We start from the raw sequence: 24190 nt of genomic DNA, 5'->3' as shown, positions 1-24190 counted from the left end.
CAGTGAATGTATTGATATATCAGTTCAGTTCAGTGGCTCAGTCGTGTCTGACTCTTTGCGACCCCATGAATCACAGCACGCCAGGCCTCCCTGTCCATCACCAACTTGGGGAGTTCACTCAGACTCACATCCATCGAGTCGGTGATGCCATCCAGCCATCTCATCCTCTGTCGTCCCTTTTTCCTCCTGCCCCCAATCCCTCCCAGCATCAGAGTCTTTTCCAATGAGTCAACTCTTTGCATGAGGTGGCCAAAGTACTGGAGTTTCAGCTTTAGCATCATTCCTTCCAAAGAACACCCAGGACCGATCTCCTTTAGAATGGAGTGGTTGGATCTCTTTGCAGTCCAAGGGACTCTCAAGAGTCTTCTCCAACACCACAGTTCAAAAGCATCAATTCTTTAGCGTTCAGCTTTCTTCATAGTCCAACTCTCACATCCATACGTGACCACTGGAAAAACTGTAGCCTTGACTAGATGGACCTTTGTTGGCAAAGTAATGTCTCTGCTTTTGAATATGCTATCTAGGTTGGTCATAACTTTCCTTCCAAGGAGTAAGTGTCTTTTAATTTTATGGCTGCAATCACCATCTGCAGTGATTTTGGAGCCCCCAAAAATAAAGTCTGACACTATTTCCCCATCTATTTCCCATGAAGTGATGGGACCAGATGCCATGATCTTAGTTTTGTGAATGTTGAGCTTTAAGCCATCTTTTTCACTCTCCTCTTTCACTTTCATCAAGAGGCTCTAAGCCTTGGCTATTTATTTAGACAGGTGCGTATCAGCTTCCCATTGTAGATGCATATGAATTTTGTTTAATTCTTCTAGAAGTCAAAAACTGTAACTTGCTGCTTATTGATGTACTATAGGCTAACTATAATATTTTAGAGTAAAACAAAGAAGCCTTCAAAATTTAGCATGTTCTTTTCATAACAACATAAAATGACAAGGTATTTGTTAACATAAACCAAGATCATTAGGTTAACCAACTGAAAGGAATTTTATTGGTGGCAAGTATATCCTAATCTGTGGCTTGGGAGGCTTAGGTGGAATAATCTAAGAGCATATTTGAAACATGAAAACATTATTATTATTATTACTATTCTTATTTATTGCTAACTAAAAGAATTTATGAATGCTAAAAACTAATACAATGCTTATTTAGATAAGTGGCTGCATAGAGGAATATTGTTAGTTCAATAGATAATAATTTTCAAGCATTTTCCTCACATAAAGCATGAATCTGGTTAGTATTTAATTTAAACAAATCTATAGTATTTACATAATTCTATATAAGAAAAATATGTTTTAGAAGATTGAATATTGTTGCTTAATAAAATCCTTTATAGACTCACAAATTAGCTAAACTAAATACATTATAGAGTCTAGGCTAAAGAACCATAATTATACCCTCCAGTCCCTTTTCTCTCAAAGAAAAACTTGTTCAGGAGAAGTCTTCCAAACTTATGCTCATGGGTAATGGAGGTCATATTTTGCATCGTTGGCCAAGTATGTCAAAGTTGACATGCAATGTCAGCTGCATTCCAAAAGAAAAGAATATTCTGTTGATACAGCTGTAGAAGAGTATGCTTTTCTTCTTATATATGCAATTGTTTCTTTATTGAAAATCCTAATAACAAAACAGTGGGAGATGATGTCCCCAACTCAATAACCTTGAAGCATATCAAGTACATATTAGCAAAACAGAAATAAGTTGTTTTCTTAGGGCACTTATCTTAATATTTTGCATGTCTGCATGTACATGTATAGGTATCTGTGTGTCTATTTGCATTGTAACCTTTGGTAAGTTTTTTGCCTGGAAATCATGATGACATCAGTAACAGATCTATAACCGAACAGTGTTTAAAACCCTATTTTGCATTCAGTTCAGTTCAGTTCAGTCGCTCAGTCGTGTCCAACTCTTTGCAACCCCATGAATCACAACACTCCGGGCCTCCCTGTCCATCACCAACTCCTGGAGTTCACACAAACTCATGTTCATCGAGTCAGTGATGCCATCCAGCCATCTCATCCTCTGTCGTCCCCTTCTCCTCCTGCCCCCAATCCCTCCCAGCATCAGAGTCTTTTCCAATGAGTCAACTCTTCGTATGAGGTGGCCAAAGTACTGGAGTTTCAGCTTTAGCATCATTCCTTCCAAAGAAATCCCAGGGCCGATCTCCTTCAGAATGGACTGGTTGGATCTCCTTGCAGTCCAAGGGACTCTCAAGAGTCTTCTCCAACACCACAGTTCAAAAGCATCAATTCTTCGGCGCTCAGCTTTCTTCACAGTCCGACTCTCACTTCTATACATGACCTCTGGAAAAACCATAGCCTTGACTAGACGGACCTTTGTTGACAATGTCCCTGGTTTTTAATATGCTTTCTAGGTTGGTCATAACTTTCCTTCCAAGGAGTAAGAGTCTTTTAATTTCATGGCTGCAATTGCCATCTGCAGTGATTTTGGAGCCCCCCAAAATAAAGTTTGACACTGTTTCCATTGTTTCCCCATCTATTTGCCATGAAGTGATGGGACCAGATGCCATGATCTTAGTTTTCTGAATGTTGACCTTTACGCCAACCTTTTCACTCTTCTCTTGCACTTTCATCAAGAGGCTTTTTAGTTTCTCTTCACTTTCTGCCATAAGGGTGGTGTCATCTGCATATCTGAAGTTATTGATATTTCTCCCAGCAATCTTGATTCCAGCTTGTGCTTCTTCCAGCCCGGCGTTTCTCATGATGTACTCTGCATAGAAGTTAAATAAGCAGGGTGACAATATACAGCCTTGACATACTCCCACCAGTCTGTTGTTCCCTGTCCAGTTCTAACTGTTGCTTCCTGACCTGCATCTAGGTTTCTCAAGAGGCAGGTCAGGTGGTCTGGTATTCCCATGTCTTTCAGAATTTTCCACAGTTTATTGTGATCCACACAGTCAAAGGCTTTGCATAGTCAGTAAAGCAGAAATAGATGTTTTTCTTGAACTTTCTTGCTTTTTCGATGATCCAGCAGATGTTGGCAATTTGATTTCTGGTTCCTCTGCCTTTTCTAAAACCAGCTTGAACATCTGGAAGTTCACAGTTCACGTATTGCTGAAGCCTGGCTTGCAGAATTTTGAGCATTACTTTATAAGCCTGTGAGATGAGTGCAATTGTGTGGTAGTTTGAGCATTCTTTGGTATTGCCTTTCTTTGGGATTGGAATGAAAACTGACCTTTTCCAGTCCTGTGGCCACTGGAGAGTTTTCCAAATTTGCTAGCATATTGAGTGCAACACTTTCACAGCATCATCTTTCAGGATTTGAAATAGCTCAACTGGAATTCCATCTCCTCCACTAGCTTTGTTCATAGTGATGTTTTCTAAGGCCCACTTGACTTCACATTCCAGGATGTCTGGCTCTAGGTGCATGATCACACCATGATTGTGAAAGAAAGAAAGTGAAGTCTCTCAGTCGTGTCCGACTCTTTGTGGCCCCGTGGACTGTAGTTTACCAGGCTCCTCCGGCCATGGTATTCTCCAGGCAAGAGTACTGGAGTGGGTTGCCATTTCCTTCTCCAGGGGATCTTCCCAACCCAGGGATTGAACCCGGGTCTCCCACATTGGAGGCAGATGCTTTAACCTCTGAGCCACCAGGGAAGCCCGATTATCTGTGTCTTGAAGATCTTTTTTGTACAGTTCTTCTGTGTATTCTTGCTACCTCTTATATCTTCTGCTTCTGTTAGGTCCATACCATTTCTGTCCTATATTTATTTTCCATTAATAATTGCTAAAAGTTGACACTTAGAAAATTTTCCCTGTTTTGAAGCAGAGGATGGCAATGTTTCTTACAAGAGTCCTGATGGTAAATAATGTAGATTCTAAGGCCATTGCAACTATGACTGTATTGTAATAGGACAAATGTTCTCCAAGACCATATATACATGAAGGAGTAAGACTCTGCTCCAGTGAAACACTACTGATGGGGAAATTTAAATTTCATGCAATTTCTTATGTCACAGAATCTTATTCTTTCAATTTTGTTTCAACCATTTGAAAATGTAAAAACCATTAATAGCTGGTGAGATATACAAAACAAAAAACAGACACTGGGTTGCATTTGACCAGAGGGCTGGAGTTTGCCAAACCCTCTGCCCTAGGGGAATGTTTGGACAGATATTTACTCCATAATTCAGTTCACTATATGTTAATTTTGGTGTAACATTTATTTCCTCTTGAGGAATCAAGTTTCTACATTTCTTCATACTTAATGTCAGAGATTAATAATTGGGATTTTTGAGAGATGGGGGAACAGAAGAGGCCAGCAAAGAAGAAGAGATGGGGCAGTAAGCTCTTTGCACTGAAAAATTAAGAAGGTAAAAATCACCTAAAATTTTGTTTTTCAAAAGAAGAGCTGATGTTTGGCAGTCTTTTAATAATGTTGCAACTTTCAGACTCTCTAGAGAAATGCAAAAGTTACGCCTTCCCTAAGGTGTTCATTACTGTGTTACTTTGGTTAAGAAAATTAACATAACACGAACAAAGTGAAGGCTAGTAGTCAGCATATTAGCTCTAAATGTGTAAAATTGAAGTAAAAGCTTATTTTCTCAAAATACTCTTAAAATATGATGAATATGTTGATAAGAAAGAGGTATTTAATAATTATAGAAAATCATCATGATCATTAATACATTAACTGTGGAAGGAAATCTTGATAACTTATTGTTTTAGCTTACTGTTCTTAGAGATTCAAATTCATTGACTGAATATTTCACCATATTAAGAAATCAGTATATTTTAAAAGGTATGGCAGTATTTTGTGGTAAAGTTAATGGAAAACAGATTATGTTTTAGAGATGCATAATAAAATATAGATGGAGTAATAGGATTTCTGGGTGCTTTTCAGTAATTCCCGATGGGGAGATGAGTGAACATATAATTGAAACCATAAGTTGATAATTGTTGAAGTTGAGTGATGGGCCCCTAGGGGTTCATTCTTTTTATTTTGGTCTAAGTTTTGTTTTTGATATTTAAATAATTTGACTGGGTTGGATCTTAGTTGCAGCAAGCAGGATCTAATTTCCAGAAATCAAACCTGGCTCCCCTGCATTGGGAATGCAGAGTCTTAGCTTCTGGACCACTAGGGAAATTCCTATTTTGGCCTAAATTTGAAATGTGTGTGTGTGTGTGTGTGTGTGTGTGTGTATATATATTTATATATATATATATATATATATATATATATATATACAGGAATTCCCAAGTGACTCAGTAGTAAAGAATCTGCCTGCCAAATCAGGAGACACAGGAGACATGAGTTCGATCCCTGGGTTGGGAAGATTGCCTGGAGAAAGGGATGGCAACCCACTCCAATATTCTTACCTGGAAAATTCCATGGACAGAGAACCTGGTGGGCTACAGTCCATGAAGTCACAAAGACATGGACACGACTTAGCGAATGAGCACATGTGCATGTATATATAAGTGTGTTAGTTGCTCAGTCATGTCTGACTCTTTGCGACCCTTTGGACTGTAGCCCACCAGACTGCTCTATCCATGGAATTCTACAGGCAAGAATGCTGGAGTGGGCTGCCATTTCCTTCTCCAAGGGATCTTCCCAACCCAGAGTTTGAACCAGTGTCTCCTGCATTGCAGGCAGATTCTTTACCATCTGAGTCACCAGGAAAGCCCATATAGAAAAAAATTTCCCTATGAAACATGGATTCTAAAAAATCTATTATTTTTCTTTCCTAGCCCAGTTAAATCTTTCCAAGACCCCAAATGCATGGATGGATCCTTCAATACATTCTATTTTTCAATAACTGTATATTAATATATATAAATTGAATATATATTAATAGCTATAGGAATGATGCTGAAGCTGAAACTCCAGTACTTTGGTCACCTCATGCGAAGAGTTGACTCACTGGAAGAGACCCTGATGCTGGGAGGGATTGTGGGCAGGAGGAGAAGGGGATGACAGAGGATGAGATGGCTGGATGGCATCACCAACTCGATGGACGTGAGTCTGAGTGAACTCCAGGAGTTGGTGATGGACAGGGAGGCCTGGCGTGCTGCGATTCATGGGGTCACAAAGAGTCTGACATGACTGAGCAACTGAACTGAACTGAACTGAACAGGGGATATAAATGTTAAAAAACGAGGTATTACATACATGGAACCAATTAGTAAGTGTGTTCTTTTATGATTATTGTATTTATTGTCTTCAGTGGAGTTTGTTAAAGCAGTTAAGAGTATAGACTTGGAAGTTAGACATATGTATACTGTCAGTTCTGTGACCTCAGGTAAGTTACTCAATTTTGTTAGGCCTCATTTGTTTCAAATGAAAAATACGTATAATTTTATCTATGGCATAGGGTTTTTAAATTACATGAATGTCATATTTAATCATGTAATGCAGTTAAAATGTTTAGTAGTAACATGGAAATAATAAACAATAAATGTTAATAATTACTATAAATACAAATGTTTTTATTTTTAGCATTATATTTGAAAATAATTCATGGGATAAAAAGTACTGTGTACAGTGTTATAACATTTACTTACCCTTCTTCACTTCAGAAGTCTTAGTCTCCAGAGGAAGTCACTTGTAACAATGGTAACTGTTTTAAAGTGATTAGTGTTATTCTGTAAATAATATGCTATTCAGTTCAAGTCAGTTCAGTCGCTCAGGCATATCTGACTCTTTGTGACCCCATGAATCCAGCACACCAGGCCTTTCTGTCTGTCACCAACTCCCAGAGTTCACTCAAACTCACGTCCATTGAGTCGGTGATGCCATCCAGCCATCTCATCCTCTGTCGTCCCCTTCTCCTGCAAGCAATCCCTCCCAGCATCAAGGTCTTTTCCAATGAGGTAACTCTTTGCATGAGGTGGCCAAAGTATTGGAGTTTCAGCTTCAGCATCAGTCCTTCCAATGAACACCCAGTACTGATCTCCTTTAGCATGGCCTGGTTGGATCTACTCACAGTCCAAGGGACTCTCAAGAGTCTTCATCAACACCACAATTCAAAAGCATCAATTCTTCAGCACTCAGCTTTCTTCCCAGTCCAACTCTCACATCCATACATGACCACTGGAAAAACTATAGCCTTGACTAGATGGACCTTTGTTGGCAAGGTACTATCTCTGCTTTTCAATATGCTATCTAGGTTGGTCATAACTTTCCTTCCAAGGAGTAAGCGTCTTTTATTTATTTATTTTTTTAATTTTATTTTTAAACTTTAATAATTGTATTAGTTTTGCCAAATATCAAAATGAATCCACCACAGGTATACATGTGTTCCCCATCCTGAACCCTCCTCCCTCCTCCCTCCCCATTCCATCCCTCTGGGTCGTCCCAGTGCACCAGCCCCAAGCATCCAGTATCGTGCATCGAACCTGGACTGGCAACTCGTTTCATACATGATATTTTACATGTTTCAATGCCATTCTCCCAAATCTTCCCACCCTCTCCCTCTCTCACAGAGTCCATAAGACTGTTCTATACATCAGTGTCTCTTTTGCTGTCTCGTACACAGGGTTATTCTTACCATCTTTCTAAATTCCATATATATGTGTTAGTATACTGTATTGGTGTTTCTCTTTCTGGCTTACTTCACGCTGTATAATAGGCTCCAGTTTCATCCACCTCATTAGAACTGATTCAAATGTACTCTTTTTAATGGCTGAGTAATACTCCATTATGTATATGTACCACAGCTTTCTTATCCATTCATCTGCTGATGGACATCTAGGTTGCTTCCATGTCCTGGCTATTATAAACAGTGCTGCAATGAACATTGGGGTACACGTGTCTCTTTCCCTTCTGGTTTCCTCAGTGTGTATGCCCAGCAGTGGGATTGCTGGATCATAAGGCAGTTCTATTTCCAGTTTTTTAAGGAATATCCACACTGTTCTCCATAGTGGCTGTATTAGTTTGCATTCCCACCAATAGTGTAAGAGGGTTCCCTTTTCTCCACACCCTCTCCAGCATTTATTACTTGTAGACTTTTGGATCGCAGCCATTCTGACTGGTGTGAAATGGTACCTCATAGTGGTTTTGATTTGCATTTCTCTGATAATGAGTGATGTTGAGCATCTTTTCATGTGTTTGTTAGCCATCTGTATGTCTTCTTTGGAGAAATGTCTATTTAGTTCTTTGGCCCATTTTTTGATTGGGTCATTTATTTTTCTGGAGTTGAGCTGTAGGAGTTGCTTGTATATTCTCGAGATTAGTTGTTTGTCAGTTGCTTCATTTGCTATTATCTTCTCCCATTCTGAAGGCTGTCTTTTCACCTTGCTAATAGTTTCCTTTGATGTGCAGAAGCTTTTAAGGTTAATTAGGTCCCATTTGTTTATTTTTGCTTTTATTTCCAATATTCTGGGAGGTGGGTCATAGAGGATCCTGCTGTGATGTATGTCAGAGAGTGTTTTGCCTATGTTCTCTTCTAGGAGTTTTATAGTTTCTGGTCTTACGTTGAGATCTTTAATCCTTTTGAGTTTATTTTTGTGTATGGTGTTAGAAAGTGTTCTAGTTTCATTCTTTTACAAGTGGTTGACCAGATTTCCCAGCACCACTTGTTAAAGAGATTGTCTTTAATCCATTGTATATTCTTGCCTCCTTTGTCAAAGATAAGGTGTCCATATGTGTGTGGATTTATCTCTGGGCTTTCTATTTTGTTCCATTGATCTATATTTCTGTCTTTGTGCCAGTACCATACTGTCTTGATAACTGTGGCTTTGTAGTAGAGCCTGAAGTCAGGTAGGTTGATTCCTCCAGTTCCATTCTTCTTTCTCAAGATCGCTTTGGCTATTCAAGGTTTTTTGTATTTCCATACAAATTGTGAAATTATTTGTTCTAGCTCTGTGAAGAATGCTGTTGGTAGCTTGATAGGGATTGCATTGAATCTATAGATTGCTTTGGGTTGTATACTCATTTTCACTATATTGATTCTTCCAATCCATGAACATGGTATATTTCTCCATCTGTTAGTGTCCTCTTTGATTTCTTTCACCAGTGTTTTATAGTTTTCTATATATAGGTCTTTAGTTTCTTTAGGTAGATATATTCCTAAGTATTTTATTCTTTCCGTTGCAATGGTGAATGGAATTCTTTCCTTAATTTCTCTTTCTGTTTTCTCATTATTAGTGTATAGGAATGCAAGGGATTTCTGTGTGTTGATTTTATATCCTGCAACTTTACTATAGTCATTGATTAGTTCTAGTAGTTTTCTGGTGGAGTCTTTAGGGTTTTCTATGTAGAGGATCATGTCATCTACAAACAGTGAGAGCTTTACTTCTTCTTTTCCAATTTGGATTCCTTTTATTTCTTTTTCTGCTCTGATCGCTGTGGCCAAAACTTCCAAAACTATGTTGAATAGTAATGGTGAAAGTGGGCACCCTTGTCTTGTTCCTGACTTTAGAGGAAATGCTTTCAATTTTTCACCATTGAGGATAATGTTTGCTGTGGGTTTGTCATATATAGCTTTTATTATGTTGAGGTATGTTCCTTCTATTCCTGCTTTCTGGAGGATTTTTTTTTTTTTTATCATAAATGGATGTTGAATTTTGTCAAAGGCTTTGTCTGCATCTATTGAGATAATCATATGGTTTTTATTTTTCAACTTGTTATTGTGGTGTATTACATTGATTGATTTGTGGATATTGAAGAATCCTTGCATCCCTGGGATAAAGCCCACTTGGTCATGGTGTATGATGTTTTTAATGTGTTGTTGGATTCTGATTGCTAGAATTTTGTTAAGGATTTTTGCATCTATGTTCATCAGTGATATTGGCCTGTAGTTTTCTTTTTTTGTGGGATCTTTGTCAGGTTTTGGTATTAGGGTGATGGTGGCCTCATAGAATGAGTTTGGAAGTTTACCATCCTCTGCAATTTTCTGGAAGAGTTTGAGCAGGATAGGTGTTAGCTCTTCTCTAAATTTTTGGTAGAATTCAGCTGTGAAACCGTCTGGACCTGGGCTTTTGTTTGCTGGAAGATTTTTGATTACAGTTTCAATTTCCGTGCTTGTGATGGGTCTGTTAAGATTTTCTATTTCTTCCTGATCGAGTTTTGGAAAGTTGTACTTTTCTAAGAATTTGTCCATTTCTTCCACGTTGTCCATTTTATTGGCATATAATTGTTGATAGTACTCTCTTATGATCCTTTGTATTTCTGTGTTGTCTGTTGTGATCTCTCCATTTTCGTTTCTAATTTTATTGATTTGATTTTTCTCCCTTGGTTTCTTGATGAGTCTGGCTAATGGTTTGTCAATTTTATTTATCCTTTCAAAAAACCAGCTTTTGGTTTTGTTGATTTTTGCTATGATCTCTTTTGTTTCTTTTGCATTTATTTCTGCTCTAAGTTTTAAGATTTCTTTCCTTCTACTAACCCTGGGGTTCTTCATTTCTTCCTTTTCTAGTTGCTTTAGGTGTAGAGTTAGGTTATTTATTTGACTTTTTTCTTGTTTCTTGAGGTGTGCCTGTATTGCTATGAACTTTCCCCTTAGGACTGCTTTTACCGTGTCCCACAGGTTTTGGGTTGTTGTGTTTTCATTTTCATTTGTTTCTATGCAAATTTTGATTTCTTTTTTGATTTCTTCTGTGATTTGTTGGTTATTCAGCTGCGTGTTGTTCAGCCTCCATATGTTGGAACTTTTAATAGTTTTTCTCTTGTAATTGAGATCTAATCTGACTGCATTGTGGTCAGAAAAGATGCTTGGAATGATTTCTATTTTTTTGAATTTGCCAAGGCTAGCTTTATGGCCCAGGATGTGATCTACCCTGGAGAAGGTTCCATGTGCACTTGAGAAAAAGGTGAAATTCATTGTTTTGGGATGAAATGTCCTATAGATATGAATTAGGTCTAACTGGTCTATTGTATCGTTTAAAGTTTGTGTTTCCTTGTTAATTTTCTGCTTAGTTGATCTATCCATAGGTGTGAGTGGGGTATTAAAGTCTCCCACTATTATTGTGTTATTGTTAATTTCTCCTTTCATATTTGTTAGCATTTGTCTTACATACTGCGGTGCTCCCGTGTTGGGTGCATATATATTTATAATTGTTATATCTTCTTCTTGGATTGATCCTTTGATCATTATGTAGTGACCATCTTTGTCTCTTTTCACAGTCTTTGTTTTAAAGTCTATTTTATCTGATATGAGTATTGCTACTCCTGCTTTCTTTTGGTCCCTATTTGCATGGAAAATCTTTTTCCAGCCCTTCACTTTCAGTCTGTATGTGTCCCCTGTTTTGAGGTGGGTCTCTTGTAGACAACATATGTAGGGGTCTTGTTTTTGTATCCATTCAGCCAGTCTTTGTCTTTTGGTTGGGGCATTCAACCCATTTACGTTTAAGGTAATTACTGATAAGTATGATCCCGTTGCCATTTACTTTATTGTTTTGGGTTCGAATTTATACACCGTTTTTGTGTTTCCTGTCTAGAGAATATCCTTTAGTATTTGTTGGAGAGCTGGTTTGGTGGTGTAGAATTCTCTCAGCTTTTGCTTGTCTGAAACGCTTTTGATTTCTCCTTCATACTTGAATGAGATCTTTGCTGGGTACAATAATCTGGGCTGTAGGTTATTTTCTTTCATCATTTTAAGTATGTCTTGCCATTCCCTCCTGGCTTGAAGAGTTTCTATTGAAAGATCAGCTGTTATCCTTATGGGTATTCCCTTGTGTGTTATTTGTTGTTTTTCCCTTGCTGCTTTTAATATTTGTTCTTTGTGTTTGATCTTTGTTAATTTGATTAATATGTGTCTTGGGGTGTTTCGCCTTGGGTTTATCCTGTTTGGAACTCTCTGGGTTTCTTGGATTTGGGTGAGTATTTCCTTCCCCATTTTAGGGAAGTTTTCAACTATTATCTCCTTAAGTATTTTCTCATGGTCTTTCTTTTTGTCTTCTTCTTCTGGGGCCCCTATGATTTGAATGTTGTAGCATTTAATATTGTCCTGGAGGTCTCTGAGATTGTCCTCATTTCTTTTAATTCGTTTTTCTTTTATCCTCTCTGATTCATTTATTTCTACCATTCTATCTTCTAATTCACTAATCCTATCTTCTGCCTCTGTTATTCTACTATTTGTTGCCTCCAGAGTGTTTTTAATTTCACTTATTGCATTATTCATTATATATTGACTCTTTTTTATTTCTTCTAAGTCCTTGTTAAACCTTTCTTGCATCTTCTCAATCCTTGCCTCCAGGCTATTTATCTGTGATTCCATTTTAATTTCAAGATTTTGGATCAATTTCACTATCATTATTCGGAATTCTTTATCAGGTAGATTCCCTATCTCTTCCTCTTTTGTTTGGTTTGGTGGGCATTTATCCTGTTCCTTTATCAGCTGGCTATCCCTCTGTCTCTTCAACTTGTTTAAATTGCTGAGTTTGGGGGTGTCCTTTCTGTATTCTGGCAGTTTGTGGAGTTCTCTTTATTGTGGCGTTTCCTCACTGTGTGTGGGTTTGTACAGGTGGCTTGTCAAGGTTTCCTGGTTAGGGAAGCTTGTGTCCATGTTCTGGTGGATGGAGCTGTATTTCTTCTCTCTGGAGTGTAATGAAATGTCCAGTAATGAGTTATGAGATGTCTATGGTGTTGGGGTGACTTTGGGCAGCCTGTATCTTGAAGCTCAGGGCTGTGTTCCTTTGTTGCTGGAGAATTTGCTTGGTATGTCTTGCCCTGGAACTTGTTGGCCCTTGTGTGGTGCTTGGTTTCAGTGTCGGTATGGAGGCGTTTGATGACCTCCTGTCAATTAATGTTCCTTGGAGTCAGGAGTTCCCTGGAGTCAGGGTTTGGACTTAAGCCTCCTACTTCCAGTTATCGGTCTTATTTTTACAGTAGTTTCAAAACTTCTCCTTCTATACAGCACTATTGATAAAACATCTACGTTAAAGATGAAAAGTTTCTCTACTGTGAGGGTCACTCAGAGAGGTTCACAGCATTACATGGAGAAGAGAAGTGGGAGGAGGGAGTTAGAGGTGACCCAAATGAGATGAGGTGGAATCAACAGTGGAGAGAGTGGGCTAGCCAGTAGTCACTTCCTTATGTGCACTCCACAACTGGAACGCTCAGAGATGTTCACGGAATTATACAGAGAAGAGAAGAAGGAGGCAGGAGACAGAGGTGGCCAGAAGGATAAAAGGGGGAAATGAAAAGGAGGGAGACAGATCCAGCCAGTAATCAGTTCCCTAAGTGTTCTCCACCGTCTGGAACACACAGAAATTCACAGAGTTGGGTAGAGTAGAGAGGGGTTAGGGAGGAGATACAGGCGACCTGGTGGAGAAAATGGAGAGTCCAAAGGGAGAGAGAGCAGTCAAGCCAGTAATGTCGTTCCCTAGTGAAAAATGGGTCCTGAAGATTGGGTTTTTAAAGGTACAAAATTGGTAACAAATACATAAAAGCAAAAATTAAAAATCTAGAGTAGAGTTTGGAATTTCAAAAATGCTATGTTAATGAAAAGAAGAAGGAAGAGAAAGAGAAAAAACGAACAAAGAAAAACAAACAAGGTTGCGAAAATTATAAAGAAACTACAGGTACAAAATTGATAACTAATACCAAAAAGCAAAAATTAAAAATCTAGAGTAAAGTTTGGAATTTCAAAAATACAATGTTAAAAAAAAAAAAGAAGAAGAAGAAGAAAAATAAAGAGAGAAAACAAACAAACCAACAAAAACAATGTCACAAAAATTATAAAGAAACTACAGGTACAAAATTGATATCAAATACCAAAAAGCAAAAATTAAAAATCTTGAGTAGAGTTTGGAATTGCAGATATACGATGTTATATAAAAGAAGAAGAGAAAGAAACAGAGGGGGAAAAAAAAAGAAAAAGAAAAAAAAATCGCAGAAATCATAAAAAAAAACTATATGTACAAAATTGATAACATATACCAAAAGGCTAAAATTAAAAATCTAGAGTAGAGTTTGGAATTTCAAAAATACGATGTTAAAGAAAAGAAGAAAGAAAAGAAAGAGAAAAAATGAACAAAGAAAAACAAACAAGGTTGCAAAAATTATAAAGAATCTACAGGTACAAAATTGATAACTAATACCAAAAAGCAAAAGTTAAAACTCTAGAGTTTGGAATTTCAAAAATACAATTTTAAAAAAAAGAAGAAGAAAAATAAAGAGAGAAAACAAACAAACCAACAAAAACAATGTCGCAAAAATTATAAAGAAAATACAGGTACAAATTGATATCAAATACCAAAAACCATAAATTAAAAATCTTGAGTAGAGTTTGGAATTGCAGATATACGATGTTATACAAAAGAAGAAGAGAAAGAAACAGAGGAAAAAAAAAAAGTCACAGAAATTATGAAAAAAACTATAGGTACAAAATTGATAACATATAACAAAAGGCTAAAATTAAAAATCTAGAGTAGAGTTTGAAATTTCAAAAATACAATGTTAAAGAAAAGAAGAAAAAGAAGAAAAAGAAAAAAACAAAAAACAAAACACAGTCAAAAAATTATAAAATATATATATGAAGTTTGCTGAAGAAGAAAAAAAAATAGGGTCTTTTTTTTTTTTTTTGCAAAGTAATAGTTATAAAAGTGAAAATTAAAGGACAATAGAGGACTTAAAATTTTTTTTAAAAAAAATTAAAAAAAAAAGAAAGAAAGAATGATCGTAAAAATAGTAAAAATATATCTAGGTCTTTCTCTGGTTTTGTTGTGAGTATTGTGGGTTCAGTTCATTTTTGGCTAGTTCCTTGGTCTGACTTATATTTCTCAAGATCTATAGGCCCCTTCCTATGTAGTCCGTAGTAACCACAGGGTTTTAATCTATGGCCTGTAGCTTCCAAGGCATTTCCCTCTGTTATAGCTTCTTCTGTTTGCTGGTCTCTTCAGTGTCTGGTTCCCGCCCTGACACAAAGGGGACGGTGGAGGACCCTATTTTTTTTTAATTTTATTTAGGCTCACTTGTTCAGCCGCGCTGTGGGGAGGGAGGGAGGGATGCTGCAAACAGATATCACTGGCGTGCGCTCGCAGTGCCTCAGCCACACTGGGTCTGCCCCCGCTCACGGCGCGTGTAGCCTCCCTGCCCACACTGCTCGGGCTCTAGGTTGTTCCGCCGGGAACAATCAGAGGCCAGCCCTGGGCTGAGCTCCCAGGTCCAAGCCGCTCAGGTTCAGGCACTCGGGTAGTCCTCAGAGGCGCAGACTCGGTTGGGCCTGCGTTTTGTGCTCTTCCCAGATCCGAGCAGCTCAAGTGATGTGTTTGGCGGGCGCCAATGCTGCGACTTATCGCGTCCCCGCCACTCGGTTATCTGGGTGTAAAACCGGCGCACCTTCTCAGGCAGATGTTGACCGTCCAGACCCCCAAGAAGTTTTAGTTAGCAAAGAAGCCTGCTTACAGTTTTATAGTGTCTTTCTTGGGCTGCGATTGCCCCCTTAGGGCTCTGGCTGCCTGTCACCGGAGGGGGAAGGTCTGCAGCCGGCTATCTCTGTTCAGTCCTTTGTTCTGTGCGCGGGCCTGGCGGTGTCTTAGGTTAGGGCTGGCTTTTCGCGTGGTAGATATCCCACAGTCTGGTTTGCTAGCCTAAATTATTTCGCTCAGACAGCGCTCAGGACATTCGGGCCCGATTCTTACTCTAAGGGACACAGCCCGCGCCGCACTTCCCTGCCCAGCCCCCGCTTGCTAATGCCGTGTGCAGGCGTCTGCGCTGCTTCTCCACTGGGGGAGTTACCGTAGGGCTCACAATCTGCGATTTTTAATTGTTTATTTATTTTTTTACTCCCTTTTATGTTGCCCTCTGTGCTTCCAAAGCTCGGCACAGATTCAGCAGTGAGAAGGTTTCCTAGTGTTTGGAAACTTCTCTCTTTTTAAGACTCCCTTCGCGGGAAGAAACTCCGTCCCTCCCTCTTTTGTCTCTTTTTTTGTCTTTTATATTTTTTCCTACCTCCTTTCGAAGAGCTGGGTTGCTTTTCTGGGTGCCTGATGTCCTCTGCCGGCATTCAGAAGTTGTTTTGTGGAATTTACTCGACGTTTAAATGCTCTTTTGATGAATTTGTCTCCCCGTCCTACTCCTCCGCCATCTTCGCTCCCCCCCCCACCCCCCCCCCCCGCGTCTTTTAATTTCATGGCTGCAGTCACCATCTGCAGTGATTTTGGAGCCCAGAAAAATAAAGTCTGACACTGTTTCCCCATCTATTTCCCATGGAGTGATGGGACCAGATGCCATGATCTTAGTTTTCTGAATGTTGAGCTTAAAGCTATCTTTTTCACTCTCCTCTTTCACTTTCATCAAGAGGCTTTTTAGTTCCTCTTCACTTTCTGCCATAAGGGTGGTGTCATCTGCATATCTGAGGTTACTGATATTTCTCCCGGCAATCTTGATTCCAGCTGTGCTTCTTCCAGCCCAGTGTTTCTCATGATCTACTCTGCATAGAAGTTAAATAAGCAGAGTGACAATATACAGCCTTGATGTACTCCTTTTCCTATTTGGAACCAGTCTGTTGTTCCATGCCCAGTTCTAACTGTTGCTTTCTGACCTGCATCTAGGTTTCTCAAGAGGCAGGTCAGGTGGTCTGGTATTCCCATCTCTTTCAGAATTTTCCACAGTTTATTGTGATCCACACAGTCAAAGGCTTTGGCATAATCAATAAAGCAGAAATATATGTTTTTTCTGTAACTCTCTTGCTTTTTTGATGATCCAGTGGATGCTGGCAATTTGATTTCTGGTTCCTCTGCTTTTCTAAAACCAGGTTGAACTTGAATAATATGATATTACTATTTATTAGTTTTATGCAGTGTCTCTCAGTCTCATATTAAAATAGATTAGTTTAAAACCACACTTATCTACTCTTTTCCTGATTTTTAAACATCAACTTCTTTCTCTCTCTTCTTCCTCCCCTCCATCTTCCTTCCTTCTACCTTCCCTCTGTCCCTCCCTTCCTCTCTTTTTTCCTTCTTTTCTGTCTTTCCTCCCCCTCCTATCCTCCCCCTGCTGCTTTTGTTTCCTTAAGAAACTATCTAGATATGTATTCTTATCTATAAAAACTTTACATTAAAGAATTTTTTACCTAGGGATGTTTATCAGAATCACATCTGAGGAATTTTTAAAATACAGTTATCAAGGTACCATCTCAGTCCCAACTGATCAGAATCTTCAGGGATTGAACTCAGGCATATGTACTTTTATAACAGCACATTTGCTCATAAATCATTCATTTAAAACTTTCTGATAGCTTTTAATCTATAGGATAAAGTATTACTTTAGCTTGGGAATGTTTTCTTTTATAATGTCTGTCTCTGTTCTTTTTTTCACTCTGGAATATATATAATTTTCAGCTTGATTTCCCATTCTCTCTTCTCCAAATCCATGATTTTTTTTTTTTCTGATTTCTGTACTTTTCCTTTATTTTGCCAGTAAGAATGTACTAAACTCTATTTATTCTTTTTAACTTAAGATGATGACACCAATAGAATTGTTCTCTTTTTGTGAATGACAAATCCTCTTTTTGTGTAATTCCCAATGTATAACCAATATTAAATTATACCTGAGAATTTTTTTGGCATTGTAGCTGCCATATAATAATCCCATATTTGATTGAAACTCTTTAAGTGAAATCTGTAGAATGTAAAACCTTTTTATATGTTGTGGGCGGGGGGGAGGTTGTGCGAATTAATGGGTATAGGAGTAACTTATAATGAATAAGAAGGCAGAAGGTTCTTCTGGAGACATAGGAGACAGCCCTTGGGGGAACACCATGAAGAACCATGAAGGCAGAACTGTTAGGGAGTTAAATTTTTCAGGGATTTGTGAAGTCCCTTTAGAAGGAACTCATCTTATGGAAAGATAGAGAATACGCATACAATGGATTTGTTATGGAAGGCAGTGAAAAATTAAGGTATTTAGTTTATACTGTCTTCCTTTACTGCCTACCCCAATTAGTTTCCTCATTTATTTCTTTTTTCCCCAATATACATGCCTTTGACCCCTAAAGCACGTTAGCAAGGGCTGTAGTGAATAGAGGCTGTAACAATAAGCTTTTTTTTATTTTTAATTTTGAAAGCACAAAACTCAAAGCATTTAATGCACTGAAATACAAAAGGAAGGGGAACAGTGATTGATGTTACTTTGGCATGAAACCTGTTATTGTTTCAGAACAAGGAAAGTAGTAGATTACAAAATGTGGCCTTGGCATAAGATTGACTTGTTAGTTTCTGTGGCCTTGAGGAGCTTCCCAGGTGGCACTAGTGGTAAAGAACTTGCCTGCCAATGCAGGAGACATAAGAGACATGGGTTCGATCCCTGGGTTGGAAGATCCCCTGGAGGAGGGCATGGCAACCCACTCCAGTATTCTTGCCTGGAGAATCCCATGCACAGAGGAGCCTGGCGGGCTACAGTCTATAGTGTCCCACAGAGTTGGACATGACTGAAGTGACTTAGCACACATGCACACATGGCCCTGAGACTTAGTGTCCAAGGCTTTTTTAGTGATGTGACTCTTTGTCCAAACCATAGTTATTTTAGCTTTGTAGAAGTATTACTCTCTGCAATAAACATTGGCAGCTTCAGTGTATACCTTGGCATGCACCACCAACTCCTGAAGCAGCTTTGTCACATTCAGCATCCTTGGCAACAGATCATGACTAAGTGTTTGAATTTAAGCAAGAACAGATCATAATGCCAGCTGAGACATAGGAGACAGCCCTTGGGGGAACACCAGGAATAAATGAATGGGGATTTTGAAGAGTGATAATTTCTTTAAAAATAGCTAGGATGCATAGTTGGATAAATGTATTTAGTTTTTCATTAATATGACCTTCCTATCTCTATGCCTGGCATGCTGCGGTCCATGGGGTCGCAAAGAATCGGACATGACTGGGTGGCTGAACAACGATCACTGCAACCCCTAACTAGTAGAGCCTCAAGAAGCACAACACTTTGAAAAGATTCTATTTCTTTGTATTTAAAATTGGGTCTCACTGGCATGACTGGAAGATGTCCATTTGGAACAAGGACATTAAAAAGGGCACAAGCATGTGAAATTCATGAGGCTCTCTGTTTAGGAGAATAATAATCAATAAGGCAGTTTTCCAGATATAAACACAGTGTTTACCATAGCTTACAGAAACAACTGAGATTTTCCACAGTTCAGACTTCAGAGCCTAACTTTGCTGATACCAGAGGCAGACAGGGGAGTCTTCCAGGAAGCCTGGGGACTGGTAGCTCATAAAGGTTTGGCTGGTTTTGATGAAAATTAGTGTGATATGATGCACAGATGAAAGAGCAAATGGGTTTTCTTTACTTGATGAAAGCAGTGGATTCTGAAATTATGCACAGCAGGTACAGATGGAAGATACTGCACAGATTTCAAAAGATATCTCATATAGTTTTTATGCCGAGACACTTGTTTTATCCTTTTACCTCACAGCCGTTTTGTGCGGAGAGAAGAGGAAAAATTGAGCATATTAATCTTAAAAAGAAGACCTTGTTTTATAGGGAAAAGTAAATGATGAAAAGACAATCATAAATCATGCTGCTTACTCTTCATTCGTGTGTTTATTAAGCAAATATTTATTGAGTCCCCACTATGTGCTGGGCACTTTGCTATAACAGATTTCTAACCTTCTTCAGTTGACTAAAATAGTGTCATTTCTAGGCAATTTTATGAAGCAAACAATAGGGCAATAAAGTCATTTATAAGCAATAGAGTCATTTCCAAGTAATTTTGTGAAGCAAACAAATTTTCTTGAGACCTTGCTTTTCCCTTTCCTGAGACTGTGCTTCGTTCATTCCCAGAGTTATTCACTGATTCCACTTTTACTAGCACTTTACTCTCTTCCATCAATTATAATTTCTTCTAACCATCAAAGTCCTACATCTTGAAATCCAGCGAAAACATAAAGCATTAATACAGTGTGTATGTTTGTGTCAGTCCACAGACGTGTGTGTAAAAAAAGTATTTTGCAGTGAGAGTTCTTGCTTGGAGGTCTGCCTATCACACAGTATTACCACCACATTCCTTATGTTCAAAATCAAACTCATGTACCCTTCTTTGAAATGCTTGGAGTCAGAAACCGTTTATATTTGTTTGGTCTCTCCATAGAATATATTCAATAAATCTCTTCTAGGTAAATTTAATTAATTCATTCAATATTTGAGTACTTACTCTGTGTTGTTTTAGGGGTTTGGGATAGAGGACTAAACAAATTAGACAATAGGAAAATCCTTATCCCCATCTCAATTAAAGGGCAAAGGCAGAAAATCATTACTACTTTGTAGGCAATTTAATGCATCCTGTGTTTGAGGGCAGTGGAGTCCCCATCTTAAGGAAAGGCATGAGCAGGGAAGAGTAAATCAAATAGTAGTCACTTATTACACTCTACTCCCTCAGTGTCGTTACCTTAGAAACACCAGGGGATCCATAACAGTAACAATAATAATAACATACTAATAGTTACTGGGCCCCAAACCAAAAAATTAAATTAGAGTCTCAGCTATTGCGGCTTAGCCACTAGTTCATTGTAGAACTCATCCACTAAGACTTTCCTGGTTATTCAGTTGTTAAGAATCCACCTTGCAATACAGGGCACATAGGTTCAATCCCTGGTCAGGGAACTAGATCCCACACGCTACAACTAAGAGTTCTCACGCTACAACTAAAGATCCCACATGCTGCGGAGCAACTAAGCCTGCACACTGCAACTAAGACCCTGAGGCAACCAAATAAATACACGTATTTTTTTTAAAGACCCCCCCCCACCCTTAAGTAATTCTCATGCACCACCGAATATATTAGTCACTGGACTACATTTGAAACTCAAAAAACCATCTTTCACTTATGACTTCAAAGATTACTCCAGCCATCTCCATTTCTTTTCAACCAAATGTAAGGGAAAAGGAATGTATATCCTTTTAATCAGAAGTTACACCTCACGTTTCACTGGTGAGAAGTGAATCTTTTGTCCGCATCTAGTCACATGTCAATCAGCTTAGTTGCTCAGTCGTGTCTAACTCTTTGTGACCCCATGGACTGGAGCACTCCAGGCTTATCTGTCCATCACCAACTCCAGGAGCTTGCTCAAACTCATGTCCAGTGATGCCATCCAACCATCTAATCCTCTGTTGTTCCCTTCTCCTCCTGCCTTCAATCTTTCCCAGCATCAGGGTCTTTTCAAATGAGTCAGTTCTTCACATCAGGTGGCCAAAGTATTGGAGCTTCAGTATCAGTCCTTCCAATGATTATTCAGGACTGATTTCCTTTAGGATTGACTTGTTTGAGCTCCTTGCAGTCTAAGAGAATCTCAAGAGTCTGCTCCAACACCACAGATCAAAAGCATTAGTTCTTTGGTGCTCAGCTTTGTTTATGGCCCAACACTCACATCCATACATGACTACTGGAAAAACCATAGCTTTGAGTAGACAGATCTTTGTCAGCAAGGTAATGTCTCTGCTTTTTAATATGCTGTCTGGGTTGGTCATAGCTTTTATTCCAAGGAGCAAGCATCTTTTAATTTCATGGCTACAGTCACCATCTATAGTGATTTTGGAACCCAAGTAAATAAAGTCTGTCATTGTTTCCATTGTTTCCCCATCTATTTGCCATGGAGTGATGGGACCAGTTGCCATGATCTTAGTTTTCTGAATTTGAGTTTTAAGTCAACTTTTTCACTCACCTCTTTCACTTTCATCAAAAGGCCCTTTAGTTCCTCTTCTCTTTCTGCCACAAGTGTGGTGTCATCTGCATATCTGAGGTTTACTGATATTTCTCCCGGCAATCTTGATTCCAGCTTGTGCTTCATTCAGTCCGGCATTTCACATGATGTACTCTGCATATAAGTTAAATAATCAGGGTGACAATATATAGCCTTCATGTACTCCTTTCCCAATTTGGAACCAGTCTGTCGTTCCATATCCCATTCTAACTCTTGCTTCTTGACCTGCATACAGATTTCTTAGGAGACAGGTAAGGTGGTCTGGTATAGTCACAAGGGAGGCTGAGAATACTGTCGAGTTGGGCATCCATATGGAAACAATGTGTGTTGCAAGGAGGGGCCAGGGACAAATGAAAGGGTTTGTCCTATTATTGCCATGTCCCACAGAGGGACCATAAGTTTGAGAATAACTCGATATGGGTCATTTCTTTTTTTGACAGCTATAATTCAGCCAGTTTCAGATGGAAACTGGGTCTGAAAAAGCTGAGAAGTGGAAATACTTGAATTATGAAAGGTTTTCGTTTTTCATCCATTTTGTGTCAAAACAACATTTGAAAGAAATTGAGTTGACTATGAACAAAAGAATAACAGCACAAGAATTTCTCCCATTGATTGTTTCCATAGTTTCTATATTGTCACTGATAATGAGAAATTTGGGATATGGGAGGGAATCTATTGTTTCAATTGTCTATTACAAACAATGGTTGTTAGGCAAAAAGGCTAGAGATTTCATGCACAATCAATGGGTGTCCTGACAGTCAGGGGTAGTAAGAGAATTGGAGGCTGGCAGAGCGAATGCCACATGGGATGAATAATGACACTCCCTACATTTGCCCCACTCAAAGCAAGTAAAGGAAGAGAAGAAAGAGAAAAATGAATTTTCATTTTGGAATAACCAAAATGGTTATTCTGATAAAAGCCAGGCCATATCAGCTCAGCGTGATTAAATAATTAAGAGCAAACATGTCTCATAATCCACTACAACAGCTGCTTCTTTCAAACCTATGGTTGTAACAATTGTTCTCTTAATCAGAGAGATCAGTTAACTTTCCCAAGGTCACACAGATTCATATCCAAGGCTGGCAACTTCATCAGACTTTGTCTTTTAATCTTGCTTAATGGATTTTATTTTATTATCTAACTTTCCCTGGGTCTATAAGATCTCTTTCCAAGTAGACATTAAGTTCTGTGAACCTCAAGGACCCTATTACCTTTCACAATTCTTTTCCTATAATTTTCTCAAAGAATGGTTATTAAATAAAAGCATGAAAATGAAATAATATATAAAATAGTTCCACTCATCTTCATACCAACCAAACTGTATCCTTTTATAATTCACCCTATTCTTCCAGAATAGCATATCAAATGGTGGGAACTTTTAGAAAATATTTCCCCCAGGAGTAGTCAGGTTATCTCTGATGGGTTCAATGCTTCAGCAAATATTTTCCCATTGATTCAGAACCCTTTAAAAGTAAATTCTCTTATCTTCAGCTGGGTGAAAAATGGCTTGATTAGAAGTAAATGTGTGCAATTCTAGTATAACTGTGTATAACATCTGCTGTCATTTATTTTTCTTATTAAATTGTAACCTGTGAAACAGGCTGGAAGCTTAGTGGTAGTATTACTGCAAAGACTCGAGCCAATTCCCAGTCTAAATGCCAAACTACATAGGGTGTAGAAAAGCTAAGTTAAGCTTTAGGATCTCAAATGGATTTTATGGTAGTCTCTGACACCAGTCATCTTAAGTAATAGTGAAACATAGCTGTGGTGTTTGAATATTTTCTGGCATTTAAGTACAGATTTTTATGGGGAGATGTTCTCATCTCAAATGGATTGAACTAGGGGTGGGGGAAAGGGTCTTTGTCTTTTTTTTTTTCCCCTCACTGATATACCCCTAATACACAGAATAGTGCCAGAAACACAGTAGGTTCTTGATAAATATCTGTTGACTCAATAATCACACGAGGATCCTTTCTGTCTCCAAAGAAGGGTCTTGGAAGGTGGGGGTGGATAGGGCAGCAAGGTTATTAGCTTGAGACCTAAAATTTAAACATGTTGAGTGCATGCCATCTATTAGAAATCAATAGCTGTCTTTTGACATCCACCCTCTGCTAACCCCATTGGCACCATCCTTCTTGGTTCAGCTGAAATTCCACCTTTCAACTGACACCATTCCATCTTCTTCACTGGAATGTAATTTTGTGTCTTTTTTTTTTTTTTTTTTGAGTTCCACTTAATAACTTTTATTCTTGGATTCATTTTTTAAAATCTTTTAGCATCATCTTCCCGGTTTGACACAATATCTATCCTCAGCCACTTAACTACCAACACATTAAGCAGGAGATTTTTAGGTTTATAAGCTCTTATTTTGATTATTGCTCATTGTAATAGTAATTTGTTACTCACTTTATTACTCACTGTAATAGTATTTTTTTTTTTTTTTGGAGTGGGGGCACACAATAGTGAAAACACAGAATCCTAACCACTGGACCACTAGGAAATTACCCAAAAATATATTTTTAAAATTTATTTCTTCATTTGGGGGCAGGATAATATGTTTA

This window comes from Bubalus kerabau, chromosome 2 (assembly GCF_029407905.1).
Source record: "Bubalus kerabau isolate K-KA32 ecotype Philippines breed swamp buffalo chromosome 2, PCC_UOA_SB_1v2, whole genome shotgun sequence".
NCBI lineage: Eukaryota > Metazoa > Chordata > Mammalia > Artiodactyla > Bovidae > Bubalus > Bubalus kerabau.
This window is presented reverse-complemented; position numbering follows the sequence as displayed.